Below are 15,271 nucleotides of genomic sequence, written 5' to 3' on the forward strand. Positions count from 1 at the left end.
TCCCTCTGCCTGTGTCTCTGTCTCTGTCTCTCTCTCTCTCTCTGTCCTCTCATGAATAAATAAGTAAAATCTTAAATATATATATATACATATATATATATATATATATATAAAATAAAATCTTAAAAAATAATAAAAGAGGGGCTCCTGGGTGGCTCAGTCAGCTAAGCATCTGACTTTAGCTCAGGTCTTGATCCCAGGGTCCTCGGATTCAGCCCCATGTCAGGCTCCCTGCTCAGTGGGGAGTCTGCTTGTCCACCTACCCTGCCCCCTGCTCATGCTCTCTCTCAATAAATAAAATATTTAAAATAATAAAATATCACTTTTAAAAAAATACTTTATTTGTTTATTCATGAGAGAGGCAGAGACATAGGCAGAGGGAGAAGCAGGCGCCTCACGAGGAGCCTGATTTGGAACTCGATCCCCAGACTGGGGTCACGCCCTAAGCCAAAAGCTGATACTCAACTACTGAGCCACCTAGGTGCCCCAAAATAAAATATCACTTAAAAAAAAGAAAATTAGTAGATTTGCTCATCTTCTAGATCTTGACACATACATTTACCGGTGATTGTTTCACCGGTATATGTATGTGTCATAACTCATCGAATCATACATTTTATATAATTTACCATAAAAAGAAAAAATTGAATAGTGATATGAAATATATGACCTCAAAATATTAAGATTTCAATAGGGATTTTGGTAAAAATATAGAAAATAGACAAGAGAAATCAAGAAACTTTTTTTTTTTAAGATTTTATATATTTACTCATGAGAGACAGAGAGAGAGAGAGAGGCAGAGACACAGGCAGGGGGAGAAGCAGGCTCCACACAGGGTGCCCGACGTGGGACTCAATCCCGGGTCTCCAGGATCACACCCTGGGTTGAAGGCTGCGCCAAACGGCTGAGCCTCCCGGGCTGCCCAAGAAACTCTTCTTAGAATAAGTATAGGCAAGATTCAAAATTAACCAAATATATTTTCATAATAACTCTAAAGTTCCCTTTAAAAGTTGGAACATCTTAAAGAAAAGGCCTCTCCTACTCCTCAAGTCAAGATGGGTTTAGGTGTGCAGGCTGGGGCAGGACCTGGGGAGAGGGGATTGCTCTGTAAGATAAGGGAAAAGAATCACCATATGGGGAAGGGGGTGACCCTGGGAGAGAGGCAAAAGGAACAGCAGGGTGGGATGCTGGATGGGTGGAGGAGGGAGAGTTGAGAGCGCTCAGGGGCACAGCAACACAAAAGGGAATTTAGGAGGAAAATAATTAATCAGAGAGTATTTTGAAGTGGTTTTTCATGGTGTGTGCTATGGGTTTCCCTCTGGTCACTCCTGCACTGGCTTTAGCAAAGGCTGCACTGCTCACTAGTTCTATTATATGAAAGTGCATTTTTCTGGGAATACTGAAGGGGGTGGGATGAGGTGTATGCCTGTGTTGATGCAAGACAAAAACATATTATGCACTGGAGTTAAAGACTCCAGTGTGAATCCCTGAAATTTCCAGGACAACCCTAGGCCTTCAAAGGCTGTGGAAGTGGTGGAGGTCAAGCTGAGCTCTCTAAGGCATAAAGAAGGACTCAGTTAGTATCTAGGTTCTGGGTGGGAGGAATAGGAAATAGTATGAGGAGGTATACAACTCACATGATGAAAAGATGGAACTGGAGAATAGGAAGGCATAGAGGGAGGTGGAATTAGAAAGGGCTGGAGGGTTAAGGAGTCTCTTGGGCTGAGAGGCTAGGAGTTTACCTTAAACTCCTTGTCTCCCCCTAAACCACTACCCTAGGGAATCTGACAACCAGCTCCTAGCATGGATCAAGTCTTTTTTTTTTTTTTTCCTATCCATCTTCCCACTTTTCTAAATCAATTATGTTGGCCCAGAGAGACAACTGAGATGGAAACTCTCAGGAAAGTTGAGAGAATCACTCTTGTCGACAAGGAAGGGCTAGAGATGAGGGTTCCTATCCAATACCCACAGACCACCTACCTGGATGTTGTAAGGTGTTCTGGGGGGAAACCCCAGTCATGCCATGGGTTGAATTATTCAGAGAGTTCAGAGAACCTGGGGAACAGAGTCTTCAACATTTGTTGACCGGTCACCTTCTCATCTAGGTTTGTCAACCTGGACTCTCCTAAGTGTGAGGGCTAATCTGAATAGCAATGCTGAACCTCTGAGAGTTTTTAGTCAGGTGCTGGAGCCCTAATGCTGTCCTCAGGGAGCAGAATCCTACCTTCTGGAGCACATGCCATTTGATATTTTGTGTCCTTCTTCAGAAGAGGCCTGCTAATTAAAGAAAATCAACTGAAAACCCTTCTCTGAGGTTTTCAAAAAAAGGGAAAGTAAATAGAAAATACTTTTATTCACTTTGCAAATGAATAAAAGGGAAGGAACACAAAGCTCCAGTAATGCATTGTGGAGAGATTATCCATGGATAATGATCTGCCTTGAGAGGAAAGAGAATGAGTCCAAGCCCCTCATTTGTCTCTTGTCTTTCAGCATCAATGCAGAGGGAAGAAGAGGAGCAAAGGGGGAGCATTTGCAGGTAAGTTTCTGCCTGTTTGGTCCAGATCTCTCAAGAGTTAAACTTAGTCTCTCCTTTCCATGAGACCCAGGTCTACAGTCTCCGAGGAAGTCAGCTGCTAGAGCCCATCCCTCTCCGAAAGCAAAGCTCTCAGCAAGGAGACTCCTAGTAAGGAGTCAGACCTAGAATTTTTTGGGGTTCCCTGCTAGGCCCATCCATGGGAATCAAAGAGTGATGGAGCTGGCCAGTAGGTCTTGCCCACTAGGTGGCGGTGTGAGGTGCAGTGGTAGGGCTCTCTGGAGGCTGGCCTTTTGGGTCCTGATTTGGGAAAATTGTTTAACTTTACTAAGGCTCATATTTCTCGTTGAGATCCACTTGGCCTGCAAACCCCACAGAGTGATTATGAGGATCTGATGGGATAAAGTAAAAAGCGCTATTCCATACTTGAGCCTGTCAGTTGTCACTGACTGATCTTTTTTTTTAATGGTTATTTATTTATTTATTCATGAGAGACACACACAGAGAGAGGCGCAGAGACACAGGCAGAGGGAGAAGCAGGCTCCCTGCAGGCAGCCTGACGTGGGACTTGATCCCGGGTCTCTAGGATCAGGCTCTGGACTGAAGGCGGCGCCAAACCACTGAGCCACCCGGGCTACCCCGTCACTGACTGATCTTGTACAGGAATGCTTGGGGCTCTCAGAGGTCAGTGTTCCAAGAGCCTTTCCCATAGGACCATTTTACTCATACTCCTAAGAAGATTCCTTTGTTCCTCCCTTCATCACATGTGACAGTCTCCTGGTGTCTCAGGTTGGAGAGCCTGCCAGAAAGGAGTTCATGGAACATGGGACCTGCTTGTTCTTTGGAAAAGCAGGTATCGATGAATCTCTTCTTTTTTCTGTACCTCTAGTTCTAGCATGGCCTATGTGATTCGAGGGCCCCACTGCAGCCGAACTTGTCATGTGAGCGTGAGCATAAACCTAAAGGGAAGGTAATGTGAAAGAAAGCCCTTGCATGAGAAAGAAGTGTCCTGAAACCAGTGATGTAGGGGAATGTGACTCCTGCCAGGCTTGCTGGGCCCCCATCCCCACTCTGCTCCTGCTGCAGCTTGTATCTCTTATCTTGTATAGCCCCCAGGCCAGCTTCTTAATGAGGGCAGCAAGATCCCTGCTGGGAGAGTCAGGATAGAGTGACTACAGAGGCTGATCTTTTGATGTTTGGGGAGGCTGGAGATGTTGCTCCCTCACATCTTCTCTGCCTGAGCCCTCCTCTCTCTCAGAGGCCTGTCTTTGGGGGACTCCGCAAACAGGTGCATTGAGGTAGTAGCCTCTCCCCCTTAGTCTTGGAGCTTCTGAACACACAAGTCACAAAAGGAATGAATTTCCAGATTATGGAGGAGAAAGAATAGGAGGAGGGATGCTTCCTAAACAATTGAAGCACATCAGTGAAATCTTCTGGGACTCCTGGCGGACACACAGAACACTGAAGGCTTCCAGCCCTTGTGGAGTAACAGAGATAAACCAGAGCAACTGCATAGTCCTCGGTTCCCAAACCCCAAACACTGGAGGGGTGTGGGAGGCTCTTTGCAGCAGAAGTGGAACCAGCTTTCCCAGGGTCTCCCCTCTGTTCATGAGTCCTTGGGACTATGTCCTGGTCTTTAGACACAGTTGATCCCCACAAGGGTCTGTCTTTAGTGGGTTCTCTAATGAGTCCAGTTCATATAGGCTAAAGAATCCCCACTGACTTTGGTCTCTACCCTAGTTCCCCTTCAACATCTCTCCCACTCTCTCACCCCCCAGTTACGTCCTGTAGAGTGTCCTTTCCTAGACCCCAGGATGAAGCACAATCTTCACCTAAGGGAAATTCAATCCCTGGATTGGCACTTATTGTAGAAGCAGCTGGAACATTTGTGATGTTTGTCCTCTTTTGCTCCAAAGATCTTAGGATATCTTTAATCTTCTGGCTCTCAACACTCCTCAGTATAACAGTACAGGGGCCTCTCTGTCTCAAGTGCCAGGCTCCATCCTTGATGGAGAATTTCCTAGCGAGATCTGGGGGCAGCTGGAGCACCATCTTTGAAAGCTTCATCCAGCACTGAGCCCATCTGGCACAGATACAGCCTCAGGGAAAACTAGCAGGGGCTACTTGGCCAAAGGGCAAATGCGGACCTTCACAATCCTCTGTCATAGATGCCAAAGCAGCAGGGAAGGATCTAGCCCAGATGACACTGAGGCACCCAGGAAGTTTCCATGTGAGGGGTCTGGCAAAGTTCCAGCTAGGGAATGACCTGCAAAGAGTATGGAGCATAGGAAATGCCCCCTGACCAATAGTCTAATATTTAGAAAGCTACCCCATGAGGAGTCTAGGGTCTGATTCTGAGGAGACAGAAAGTGACTTGGTATGTCACTCAGGGAATGACTCATCAAGGGGTTCCAGGGCAATTGGAAAACACCCCAAGGATTCACTTTGACAAAAGTTGGGTAGATATCTCTGGTAGGAGCCCTTGTAGAATGTATGTAGTTCATGGCTTATTGCCAACTTCCCCCTCCTCAAAGTATTATAGTTAATAGGAAACTAGAAATTTGGCATCTTCATAAATCAGGAACACTGCCTGAATACCTCTTGGAAGCTTTCCTTCCATGATCCAGGCATTAGATAAGCACTAGAAACCTAGGTTATATGGTTAGATATATATATCTACCTAGGTAGATTCAAGGTCCTTGAATCCATAAAGTTAAATTGATAGAGACCTAATCATGGTTTCTTCCCTGGTCTTCTTTTCTCTCTTAGCTACCCATGCTTCAGGGATGGCTAAGCCAAGTTTGCTTATTAGCTCTTAGAAAGAAACCATTCATTGCACAGGTCAAGAGGAAGTTGATCACAAAAAAATGCAGTTCCCACCCTGCATGGTCTTTTCTCTGACCTCTCAGTGTGAGCAAGGAGACCAGAGGGCCCTGTGATGTTGGTCATGGTTCCCACAGGACCCTTAGTCCAAGGAGAAGAGGAAACAAACTTCTGTCCATCATCATGGACAAAGTGTGACTGTATGGGAGACACGAGACAGTCCAGAGTCACCTCCAGCCAAATGATGGTGGGACATGACCCAAGGGAGAAAAGTAGAGTTGTGTACCAATAGACTCTAGCTATGGAGGAGCAGGGCTCCAGAGGCAGAGAACAGGGGAGGAGTGTCTGGAACAGATGACCACAGAGGAGAGCATCTTCTAGGAGTCTCCACTTTAGGAAAAAGATATTGGGGATTTAGAGATTCCTTCAAGGGTGAAATAGTCCAGGGAGATAGTGAAGCCCAAGAAGACTCCAGCTGCTAAATCATAATCTGATGTTCTGAGAGACACGAAGCTGAGAGATGCTCAGAAATAAATGTCTGAGTGGCCAAGGGGCTCTAGTGACCACGTATTGCCCTCACCCTAAGTGTTGGTTGCCCAAGATCTGGAACTGCCAAACCTTAAAGAGCAGCTTGCTGATGAATTGAAGCTCATATTGAAGGTAGAAATGTAAAGCCAGCATCAGGGTTTTCCCACTGGAGCGCCCCTTTCCTAAGATAGCCTGCCTACTTAATTTCCTTCAATCTATAAATCAATCTGAAGAGAATGGATATCTTAAGAATACTATGTCCTCTGATTCATGTTGTAGATATCTCCATTTCTTCAATTTCTCACCAATGTCCTATAATTTTGTGCACATTCATACATTTTGATAAATTTTATCCCTATGTAATTCATAATTTTATGTAAATGGCACTTTTATTTAAAGTTTACTTGCTCATTACTAATATATAGAGAATAAACTTTTTTATTTTTTAATAAATTTATTTTTATTGGTGTCCAATTTGCCAACATACAGAATAACACCCAGTGCTCATCCCGTCAAGAGAATAAATTTTTTTAAAAGATTTTATTTATTCATTCATGACAGAGAGAGAGGCAGAAGGAGAAGCAGGCTCCAGGCAGGGAGCCGGACGCAAGACTTGATCCTGGAACTCCAGGATCACGCCCTGGGCTGAAGGCAGGTGCTAAACCGCTGAGCCACCCAGGGATCTCCTAGAGAATAAGTTTTATTGTTGCTTTTTGACCTTATATTCCATGACTTTGTCAAATGCACTTATTAGTTCTAGTGGCTCTTTTTTTTTTTAGAATTTCTTCAGATGTTATTTGTAAATAAGGAAAATTATTTTTCTTTTTCCAAATCTGTATGCCTTTTCTTCTTCTTGCCTAACTGCCTTTGCTAGTACCTCCAGCACAATATTGAAGTGGTGTGTGTATACATCCTTGTTTTGTTCTTGAAACCAGGGTAGAAAGCATTCAGTCTTTCACCGTTAAGTATGAAGTTGGCTGTAGATGTTTTGTAGATGCCCTTTATCAGACTGAACAAGTTCCCTTCCATTCCTAGTTGTGAGAGTCTTTTTAAACCAGGGATGGGTACTAGATTTGGTCAAGTGCTTTTTCTGCATCTACTGAAATGATTTTTTTTTTTTTAAGATTTTGAGAGAGTGAGCAAGCATGAGTGGGGAGAGGGGGAGAGGGAGAAGGAGAAGCAGCAGACTCCCCACTGAGCAGGGAGCCCAACTCAGGGCTTGATCCCAGGCAGAGACACAGGCAGAGGGAGAAGCAGGCTCCATGCAGGGAGCCAGACATGGGACTCCAGGATCACCCCCTGGGCTGAAGGCGGCGCTAAACCGCTGAGCCACCCAGGGCTGCCCTGATTGATGTTCTTTTAATGTTAAACCAACTACACATTCCTGGGATAAATTTCACTCAGTCATGATGTATTATCTCTTAATATATTGTTGGATTACATTTCCTAAAATTCTGTTTATAACTTTTACAACTATGCTCAGAGATATTAGTCTGTAGTTTTCTTTCATGTAATACTTACATTTGGTTTTGGTAGCAAGGTAATTTTGGGCTCACAAAATGAGTTGAAAAGTAATCCTTTCCCTATTTGGAAGTGTTTAGATTTTTTTTTCTTCCTTGAAGAAAAAATTCCTGATAGAATTCCCCAATGAAGCCATCTACATCTGAAGTTTTCTGTGTGAGGTTTATTTTAATTTTTTTTTAGATTTTTATTTATTAATGTGAGACACACATGGAGAGGGAGAGAGAGACAGAGACAGAGACACAGGCAGAGGGAGAAGCAGGCTCCATGCAGGGAGCCTGATGTGGGACTCGATCCCGGGTCACCTCCATGCCCCAGGCTGCAGGTGGCACTAAACCACTGCGCCACCAGGGCTGCCCTGAGAAGGTTTTTTTTTTTTTTTTTTTTTTTTAATTTTATTTATTTATGATAGTCACAGAGAGAGAGAGAGAGAGAGAGAGAGGCAGAGACACAGGCAGAGGGAGAAGCAGGCTCCATGCACCGGGAGCCTGACGTGGGATTCGATCCTGGGTCTCCAGGATCGCGCCCTGGGCCAAAGGCAGGCGCCAAACCGCTGCGCCACCCAGGGATCCCTGTGAGAAGGTTTTTAAACCCAATTTCAATTTGATACAAGAGCTATTCAGGCTACCTAAGTATATTTGGATAACTGGTATCTTTGCTATTTTTTTCTTTGCTATTTTTGATTCATTTTATCTAACTTTTAAAGTTGATTGGCATAAAGTCGTTCATAATACTCCCTTTATCTGTAGAATCTATACAAGTATTACCTCTCTTTTTTTTTTTTTTTAAGATTTATTTATTCATGAGAGACACAGAAAGAGAGAGGTAGAGACACAGGCAGAGGGAGAAGCAGGCTCCCCAGAGGGAGCCTGATGTGGGACTCGATCCTGGATCCTGGGATCATGCCCTAGATGAAGGCAGACGCTTAACCGCTTTGCCTCCCAGGTGTCCTGTTACCTCTCTTTTCTGATATTAATTCCTGTCTTCTCTTTTTCTAATCAGTCTGGCCAAAAGTTTATCAATTTTATTGATCTGAAAGAATCAGCTTTTGGTTTTAGTGATTTCCTCTATTTTTTTTTTCTATTTCATTGATTGCTGCTTTGATCATTATTTTCCTTCTGCTTACTTTGGGTTTGATTTGCTCTTTTTTGCTGTCATTTATTGGGATTTAAGCAGGCAGCAGAAACAAATGCATAGGTTTACTCTATGTTTATACAGAAATCAGAGATGAGATTTGAGAGAATGAGGCGGCAAGCTTGGTTTTAGTTTGGTTTTCTGGTTGTTGTTGTTGTTGTTGTTTTAATGGAACACCATTTGTAGAATCTCTTAGCTAGAAACCTTGAAGTGAGTATTTAAGAATGTTGATTCCGCAGTTTGACAGACTCTGAATTTATATTCTAAGTCCTCCCTCTTCCTAGCTATAAAGTAATTAAATGTCCCTGTGCCTGTGGGCTCCTATGTACAATGAAAATAATACTATCATCTTTCCTCATAATGAGTTAACCATGTATAGCTCCATACCTGATCCATAGAGCTTGATAAACATTAGCTATTATATACTCTTTCACTACTTTTATCACAAAAATCTGTCCTACCCTAAAGACCCCTTCAACATTTAAGGACTTTGTTAAATAAACCAGATTTCTACTTCTCCCCTCAAGAGTGTGGTAGCTAAATACCTTTTTGCTAACTAATCACCCTAAAATTAGAGCTTGAAATAACCCACCCCACCCCCCGCCCGCCCATGCTTCTATGTATTGGCTAGGCAGTTTTTCTGGTCTAGGACAACTCAGATCTAGATGATACAGGATAGCTTCATTTGTTATGTGCGGTGACTGGTTCAATGTCAGCTGAGACTCAGCCATTTATCTCTAATTATCCAGCAGGCTAACCCAGGCTTGTTCATGTGGTAGCAGAAGTATTCCCAAGAGGAGGAGAGGGCAAGCTCTGATGACCAAACTTCTTCCACCTTATGACCCAGTGGACATTTTGTGCTTGGCTTCTCCAATTTTATGTCAATTGTTTTTTCCCCTTATAGTCATTTGCAAACACCTTGTAATTCATGTTGTCTGACTATACACTAAAGGCATCTTGTGACCTCTTATCTTGGCAAACATAGGATATTAGGCAAAGAAATAAGGAAGAAAAATCTCCAGTTCTGATATGAGGGGGTCCCTGGAAAACCTGCCTAACCCCCCTGGGACTCAGTCCTGCCTTGGCTCTACCAGTCCTCTCAGACCTCAACTCCTCCCCAACCCAAGCAGAGCCTGAGCCTCCAAATCCGTTGACAGCCCTACTCCACCCATTACATAGGCTCTGCTCTGCCACCTGCCAACACGACAGCCCAGTCTTTCTCCAAGTTGGCCCACCTCCACCTCAGCACAGTCCCCTTACCCAAATGACACAGCTGATCCCCAGCTCCAAGCTTTTCCAAGCTCACTGAGCTTCCATTCTGACAGTGGATAAGGGCCAGCTCTGGGGACTCAGGAACAGCAATTCTCACCAGTCACATAGTTTGTGACTAAATAATGCAAGTAGACAGAGAACCAGTGGGTGGAGCTGATGAGTGAATGGATCCTACAAGCAGAGACCTATCCCTTAGTCCAGGATGGATGAACTGCGCAGACTTGGTGAGTACTGGGCTAAGGTGCTCCTCATGGCTCAGCCCTCTGCCAGTGACACCATCCACATAGATGCCTGTTTTTTGCCTGGAGGCACTATGCCTTACCCAAAACCCAGTCTATGGAAGAACAGAAAACGTCAGTGCACCCTTGGGGACAAGCCGTCCAGGCTCAGCCAATTTACCTGTCTCAAACTGGCTCAGCTCCACAGCTGATGTGTGATCTGGATAGTTTGTGGTTTTATGATCCACATGTGAGGGTTCCAGGAAAAAGTAAAAATGTTTCTAACTGTATTTACCTGTCTTGGGGTGGGGGGAAGGACATTATATTCAGATAAATAAATCTAACTTAAGACATTTTACTCTCCTTATGCTCCACATAAAAAAATAATGTGTGCTCATGATTAAAAAAAAAATCCACAACATACTGAAGAGAATGAAGTTCCCTTCTTCAATGAGCCTCCAGAGACCAACTCCCAGAGGCAATTATTGTTAACATATTTTTATCTATCCTTCCAGAAATTTTCTACATGTGTGTAAATTCGATTTGTACAACCTCATTTTACACAAATAAATAGGTTAATACATATTTAATATTTGTCATATTCATAAGTTTTTTTCACATGGTTTTATCCTTTAAAAAAACACAGATAATCCCTGATTTAGAAGCATGTGATAACCCAAAAACTTAATTTGTAAATAATCTTTCTGAAATTCAAAACATCTTTTCAGAGGAATAATGTTCTAAATGAGGGTCAACAAACTTTCTCTACAAAGGGCCAGATAAGTATTTTCAGCTCTGCAGGCCACACAGTCTGTCATATGTTCTTTTCTTCGTTTTTTATTTTTGTTTACAATCTTTTTAAAATCTAAAGACCAATCTTAGCTCTTAGGCTATACAAAAACAGAAGGTGAGCCAAACTCTGCCTTCAGATTATAGCTTGCCCACCCTTTTTCTAAGTAGCAGTTAAGTGCCACACTCAGCTCTCAGAAGCAAAAATAACCCATAATGGGTTGCTAAGATACCAAAAGAGATAACATATTTTAAATTGCTTTGTAAACCATAAAGTCTCTACCAATGTGAAAAATTATTAGACAGATCTTCAGTACTTAGCATGCAGGTAATTTTTAAAAATAAAAACTGTTAACACTGAATAAAAAAGCTTTATAGGTCTTGAATTGCATGTATTCATGAAGAATCTGAATAGAATTCTTAAGTGATCTACAAGGCAGCAGAGATAGGTAACATTGTGTTACATTCAATACTACCTTTTTTGTCAGCACAACATAAAACACATTGGCTCAAATTTAATTGGTTAGTGTGGTGTGAGTTCATTGGACAAATGGCCCCCTCCATCAAAAAATAGAGTGGATTGAGTGGATCACTCAATTTTTACCTCCTCTAGACATTGAAAAGGCTTCTCTTGTGTCTGTTCAGTCACACACACTGACCTAAATCCTGAATCCTCTGTGAGTTGCACCTGCTCTAACCTACAATGCAGAGAAGGGGCAGACAGTATAGTAAAAAGGATGCTGGAGAGCCATTGGGTGACTACCTATATTAGGAGCCTTATTTTACAATAACAAAAAAAAAAAAAAAAAGACAAACTCGTTACATTTCATTGAGCTTTAATCCTTATATTTGCCTCTTCTCTGTCATAGAGTTATAACTTACCTGAATAACTTCACAGCATGACTATAATTTTATCTTCTTACAAAAGAAATGCAGGGATTTTCCTGAAGCATCTGGGCTAGAATCAAGAAAGAAGGTCAAAAAGAAAGGACACTAAAGAGGATCATGTATGAGAAAGGGGCTGGGGCAGCCTGGGTGGCTCAGCAGTTCGGCACCGCCTTCAGCTCAGGTCGTGATCCTGGGGTCCCGGGATCTAGTTCCACGTTGGGCCCCATGCATGGAGCCCACCTCTCCCTCTGCCTGTGTCTCTGCCTCTCTCTGTCTCTCATTAATAAATAAAATCTTTAAATTAAAAAAAAAGAGACAGAGAGAGAAAGGGGCTGACCTGCTGATTACACACACAGGCAAGGAAGGCAGTTTGTGATATATGTGCAATCCTAGAAGGGAAGGCCAGGTGGAAGGAAGACATTGCCCTGGGCATATGGCTTAATGTCAACTGGGTCCTTAAGGCAGGGCCACTTTGTGATATCTCCCTTAGCAAAACATCCTGTAATTTGCTAAAAGGAATCCTTTTAAAACATTTTTGTAATAATAAAAAAAAAAGAGGCTATCCATACATTGTATTTTTTTTTTTAAGATTTTGTTTATTTATTCGTGAGAGACAGAGAGAGAGAGAGAGAGAGGCAGAGGGAGAAGCAGGCTCTATGCAGAGAGCCCGACATGGGACTCGATCCCGGGTCTCCAGGATCACACCCTGGGCCGAAGGTGGTGCCAAACCGCTGGGCCACCGGGGCTGCCCCATACACTGTATTTTAAGGATCCTTTGGTTTCCCTGCATCTGCTTGTCCAGGTAGGTGAACCAGAGCAGAGTGGCAAAGAAAGGGTGTCAATGATGACAGGCATAATAAAAACATTATCTAAGTTTGGAGACCAGTGAAGAGTTTAGAAAATACTTTCCCAAGTATTATCCATGTAACAACTCTGTAAGGACAGGGATTTGGAGATGGGTGCAGTGACTTGCCCAAGGTTGCACAGCTAGCACACGGCAGAGCAGAACACAGCACTTAAAAGTTTCTGAGGTCAAATTCAGTATTTTCCACATCTCCCATGCTGCTTCTCAGGAGGTTCCACAGAGATCTGGTAGGAATAGTCATTTCTACTCTTATTCTTCCGCCATTCTTCATTTAGTAGTTGGATTCCCATGAACATCATTCTAAGTGTCTTGCACTTATTAAACACATGAAACTGTTGACCCTCAAATAAACCAGCATGGCTTGCTGAGCATCTGCATCTGCATGGGGGAGGCAGCAGAGCCACACTGGGAAGGAAGCCAACTCTGGGGCCAGACTGAGTGGGTCGAAATCCTCAATGAATGGCTGACCAGCCGTATGAGCTTGAGTGTGTTACTTAACCTCTGCCAATGTATGAAAAGCATGTAGCCCGGTGCCAAGGACACGACAGTTCAGTAAGTGATACAGATTTCATTCTTATTGGGTCTTCACCTACCTTCTTTATGACCATTATCATAAAAAGAAGACTATCAACAAGAGGTTGATTCACATCTTCAACTCCACTCTCTTCCTCCAAAGAAAAAAGTCGCAAATACATAAACAGAGTGAATATCTTGTATATACATGCTTATGGGTTTGGCTAATGAGTCTATCTGGTTGTGCCTAGCCTCCACATGCTGAAATAATCCATCCTAGCCCTTAAGCCAAGCTACAATTTAAAAATTTAATAAATGGCATTCATCCTCTAATCTCTTCCTATATGTGATTGACAAGCATCAGTGGAAGCATCTTGTGGAAGTTACTGTTCTGGAAATCTGGGGTAAGTGGGCCGAAAGCCAAAATTACCTGAAAGCTTCTTGAACTCCTGGAATCTATTCCCAAGCTATTGAAAATAATCAGTTATCAAGGGCTCCCCCTACAGGCACCAAAAAGCAAAGGCTAAAATTTAAGGTAGATACCATTTATGCATAGTACAGAGTATTGTGTCCCTTTCTTCTTCTTCTGGAAAAGTTCCCACCACAAAAAGAAATGTAAGACTACTTCAAACTACTTCTCTTTCTGAGGTATGGGAGTTCATGACTTAGCGATCCAAATTTCCTCACAACAGGACACTGAAAATACATGCCTAGAGATAAAAGCTCACACAAGGGATTCAAAGACTGGGGGCGGGGAGAGACTTAACAAATGGGAAAGTGCTGAGAGAAATGGGGGTAGCTCAGCAGACAGGACCAAGGAGTAGGGAGCTGGAATGGTATCTGACAGGCTAGCATGGGAGCTCGATCAGCTTTATGCCCCATAGAGTGTGGAGTTATCAGAGAACAGATTTTATCTCATAGGAAGGAAGAACATTTTGATAATGAACACTATCATACACAATGAACTACAAAAGGGCAGTGGTGAAGGATCATCACTGGCTGGTGAGTGGGTAGAGAACTAAACGGGATTGTATTTAGGATTTTAGTTCTAAAATCCTAAGAATATAGGTTAAAACGTCAAACAACTGAATAGTCCTGTTGCTAGAAGGCTGGTATCATCCTCAGACTATTTTTTCAGTATTAAATATCAACACTTTCTGGGATCCCTGGGTGGCGCAGCGGTTTAGCGCCTGCCTTTGGCCCAGAGCGCGATCCTGGAGACCCGGGATCGAATCCCACGTCGGGCTCCCGGTGCATGGAGCCTGCTTCTCCCTCTGCCTGTGTCTCTGCCTCTCTCTCTCTCTCTGTGACTATCATAAATAAATAAAAAATTAAAAAAAAAAAAACTTAAAAAAAAATAAATATCAACACTTTCTGCTTCAAGCCCTAATTTAGTCTCAAAATAATTTTAAGAGAAAAGGCATCAAAATCAAAATAAAGGGAAGATTATACCAATGTCAACTTCCTAGTTTTAACGTTATACTACAGTTTATTATATAAGAGTTACCATAGGAAAAAGCTAGGTGAAGTGTACACATGGCCTATACGCTATTTTTGCAACTTCCTGTGAATCTATAATTATCTCAAAGAGCTTTTAAAAATCAAATTAAAGATACTTCCCCAAGAGGTTCTAAGTAACCTCAAAGACAATCCAGTTTGGTTCAAGAGTGCAGTGTCATCAGCCACAAATGACTCTGTGCAAGTATCTACAGGCAGCAGTCCTCATTTCAAAACCATGATCAATCAGCTATTAAGATTTACAATTGTGATTAGGAAAGCCTGTCATGTTGACAGGTGTCTAATCTGGTTATGCTGATCATAAATCTTCAGTTATCTGGGATCACATCATTAAAATCACCTATAGGCAACACATTCTTACAACCACTTCCTGCATGGTACTACGTAGGAACCATGTACAGACTTAATTGCTATATTTTATCTAACTGTAACACATGTCTTCCTCCTCCTCTAATTATAACTTATCGTAAGAACTGCATCTTTTTTATTTTATTTATTTATTTTTTTTGCATCTTGTTTTTATCTCATTTTATCACCAAAAGCTAACCCATAATAGGCTTTCAGTAAATACTCATAGAATAAATAAGAAATAAACCAGTAATTAAGTTATTTTCTTGGATTCCTGGGGTGACTTTCTTTTCTGATACAAAGACATCCAAAGAAAGATCA

Source organism: Canis lupus, chromosome 11 (genome assembly GCF_003254725.2).
Source record: "Canis lupus dingo isolate Sandy chromosome 11, ASM325472v2, whole genome shotgun sequence".
NCBI classification, from domain to species: Eukaryota; Metazoa; Chordata; class Mammalia; order Carnivora; family Canidae; genus Canis; species Canis lupus.